General features: G+C 40.7%; 1 long non-coding RNA gene across 1 annotated transcript; it reads left to right on the forward strand.

Moving 5' to 3' along the window:
• The first annotated feature begins 1,757 nt into the window (after window positions 1-1,757).
• Window positions 1,758-2,636, forward strand: LOC129350094 (uncharacterized). Its single transcript, XR_008603329.1, has 2 exons — window positions 1,758-1,876; window positions 1,969-2,636. It is a non-coding gene; the product is annotated as an uncharacterized LOC129350094 (long non-coding RNA).
• The last annotated feature ends 1,205 nt before the right edge of the window (window positions 2,637-3,841 follow it).

Consider the following 3,841-nt stretch of genomic DNA (forward strand, 5'->3'; position numbering starts at 1 on the left):
CAGTAGTAGATGATCTTCATAATCATGCAGTAGTTCAGTTACTTGTAATTAGGCAATTATTTAAAGCTGCTCTTTCAATTTTTAAAATTTTGCATTGGGTAGCATGTGTAAAAATCACGTTTAATGAAGAACCCACAGTAAATTATGATCAACTCTTTATCTCATCAGAGATTTTAGTGGCTTTCAGTCCAGTCCTGTTTTGGTTTTGTGGTGAACAATGATAGTGTTATAGTTCAGTCTCATTGCTCTCACCAATACTGATAACAGAAACAGAAAACAGCGTTTGTTAGATTTTTTGTTAAACTTAACTTCTCTTACATTAATCAGGTTTATAGTTTATTTTGTTGACCATAGGCTGTCAAGAACATGAATGCAGCTTTAAATTTAAACAAAAATCTTTTGTAAGAACTCATCAAGTCAGATGGGTCATGGTTTTATTCTTAGTTCATTTATACATCCATACATACATTATCTATGCACTGGTTAATCCTCATTCGGGTCATGGGGAGCTGGAATCTATCCCTGCTGACTTAGGGTGAAGGCAGGGGACACCTGGACAGGTCAGCAGTCTATTACAGAGCTACATATAGAGACAAACAATCACACTCACATTCACACCTACGGACAATTTAGAATCACCAATAAACCTCAGCGTGATTTTGGACTGTGGGAGGAAGCCAGAGAACCTGGAGAAAACCCACACATGTACAGGGAGAACATGCAAACTCCATGCAGAAAGATCCCAGTCCCAGGCCGGGACATGAACCAGGCATCTTCTCCACTTGCAGAAGTATTAAAAATAAAACTCTGTATGCCAAATCCTGCATCAATGTAGTGGAAAAATAGCTGTTTATATGTCAACATGTGATAATATCCTGTTAGGAAGTCTGTCCATAATCTCCTCCCTGACTAACACACAACTTATTTGGTTACTCAGGTTCTAAACTGCTTCCATTTCCTAATTACTGAGGCCACTGTGCTCCTGGGAACACTCACAGCTCTAGAAATGGTTTTATACCTTCATCATGATCTGTGCCTCTTTAGGCTTTATGTCTTTGTTTTTGTAATGACATGCAATGCTAATTGTGAGTCCTCATATACTCAGGAGTTAAACTCTTTCCAATTAATTCAAATTGCAAATAAACACTCAGATTGTTTTAAAACAGTTTTTTTTCTTTCAGTCTCAACAAAAACCAAAAACAAACAAAAAATGAAGTCTTGTCAACAGGCTGTGAAAACAGCAGGTGACAATATAACCCTAGCACCAAAACCATGTTGGCCAATGAAAGGCTTGAAAAAATGTATTACTGGTTCCAGTATCTTTGAAAATGGAGATCACATGTTTTGACTTATTCTAACATCTCTTTTCCTTGATATGGTAAAAGAGTAACTATACAATGATGTGTAAAGATGTAAAATGTCCTGCTAGTGTAGTTAGCATGAGCACTACTTTGGCCATGTTCATCATTACACAAAATTGCCTCACTCTGACATCACAGGCATTATTCTGTATTAACATGTCATTATTGCAAAAAGAGTTTATGAATATCTGGGAGGCATTTTTCAGAAGGTCAGCTTGCAGAGATGTGAAACAGTGTTTGCATGTGGACAAAAGGCCTTAAAGTGTCATGAACACAGCCGGAGGCTGTGATCAGTGGCGGTGCTTCCTCCTCCTCCTCCTCCAGCTCTGTTCCCTCTCTCTCTCTCTCTCTCCCTCTCTCTCCCTCTCTCACTCTCTCACTCTCAGGTGTGCACTGGCGTAGAAGGCTGAAGCAGGTGTTTGGAGTTAGTGATTGGGTGATTGTGTACAGGTGGAAGTCATGCAATCAAGCTACTCCTGCTCCACTTTATAATCAGACACCACTCTGTCCTGGAGGTGGGACTGTGAACAATGAACACAGTGCTTGGCACAGTTCTAGTCTTCGCCTTTGTTTTAATGCTTTCAGTAATCCTGTTTTCTTTGTTTAGTTATGACTCCTGCCTGCTTCTGTTCCCGGATTCTCCGTTTGGATTTCTGCCACCCTTCCATCCTGAAACCACCTGGAGAAAGCACCTGCTGCCGGCCAAAGCCTCGCCACCTGAGACGCCATCACCGTCTAGGTGGACAACAGTCTGTGGAAAAGCCAGGATTCCCTCCGTAGCTCACACCTCCACTTCAGCTACTCCACCGCTGCTTAAACATCTCAGGAGAAGACTCTCCTACCTGGACTGGTTGAGCCTGGTCTCCCCCTCCATTCCGAACTCCATCCCTTTGTAGCAGTCAGTTAAGTCTCTGTTCCTGAGCATTACCAGACTACTGTTTTCCTATGTTAGTATTTACAGTTGTTCTTAATTCGTATCCTGTAGTCTCAGGTTAACGTCGTAGTTTGTAAGTAGTTATTTGTTCTGGGGTTAGTTGTTTTAGGATTACTGTGAGCGTTAATTCTGGTTGTGTCTAGTTTTCCTATATTTGGGATTCCTGCCTTGGTGTTACCAAATGTAGGTTTTCATGTTTTTGTTTGTGTAACTATTCTGTCAGCCCACTAGAGGGCTCAATCCATCTCGTAGATTCCAGGTTAGTTATTTCCGTTTCCTTGTTTCTAGTAATAGTATTGTTTTTGTTCTATAGTATTGTAAATAAAGCGTTCTAAACTTTCTGTGTCTGTAATCTCTTCCCTGCATCCGAGTCTCTGCATTCACCGTAACAAAGCATAGAAGAAGTTACATTTTAAATTTCCATATACGTGTGGAAAGTGCCTTGGAGTGAAGCCTAAATCAATGATTGGAAAAACATAACCAGTTTAGATGTATGCTTAGACAGCTACGCGTGCTCACTGACCAGTTGATATGAAACTATTGTCAATCATATTCTATGTCTTTCTAGACACCAATGGCAGAGTCCTGTTAAGATAATCCATCCCTCCATTTACTATACACCACTTAATTTTCGTTCAGGTCACAGTGGGGCTGGAGTCTAATCCAGCTAACTTAGGGGGAAGGCAGGGGACACCCTGGACAGGTCACCAGTCTATCACAGGCCTACATCTAGACACAATCACACACGCATTCACACTAACGGACAATTAAGAATCGCCAATAAACCTCAGCCTGTTTTTTGGACTGTGGGAAGAAGCTGGAGAAAACCCACACATGCAGAGGGTGAACATGCAGAAAGATCACAGGAAGACCGGGATGTGTACCGGGGATCTTGTAGCTGCATGGTGCAGGTGCTAACCCCTGAGTTAAAATCAGCATGATTGAAATCACTCTCCACCAGCAAAGCTAAAGCACCAGATGACTGACAAAGTGTTTGGTGTTTGTACATCTAACCTTTTCAAAAAAACAGTGGCCCAACAACGTTTTTCAGTGTTTTCAGGTTTGCTACCTTTTGCACATTCCATAGATATTACAATTTTTCCTGTTATCTGTATATTTTGATTTTACCTAATCAATTTATGTAGTCAAAGAGATTGAACTTGCCCCTCACGGTTGTTTCCTGTCAAGTGACTGAAAACTTCAATGTGAACAATCTGCTAAAATGAGTCTTCAGATGTGAAACACTGAGGATGAAAGTACAGACAAGTGCTCGACATTGCTGTCTAGCAACCAAAGTTTATGCTTTGGTTTGAAATGTGGGTAGACACTAAGTTTGGAACAAGGGTCTGCAGCAATCCAACTGTCTGCAATATTTCGGTCAATGCAAAAGCACAGAGGCTGCAAATAAGTTTGAATTTTCTCTATCTATGATTTAGTGCTCTATTTGCCACAAATAATAAATTTTCGGACCGAGTGATGGGTAACAGTTATTTGACATTTAATTATACAGCAGCCAAGTGTTGCGGGGAAGTAGGACAAGTTGTCA

The sequence above is a fragment of the Amphiprion ocellaris genome, chromosome 11, assembly GCF_022539595.1.
Source record: "Amphiprion ocellaris isolate individual 3 ecotype Okinawa chromosome 11, ASM2253959v1, whole genome shotgun sequence".
Taxonomy (NCBI): domain Eukaryota; kingdom Metazoa; phylum Chordata; class Actinopteri; family Pomacentridae; genus Amphiprion; species Amphiprion ocellaris.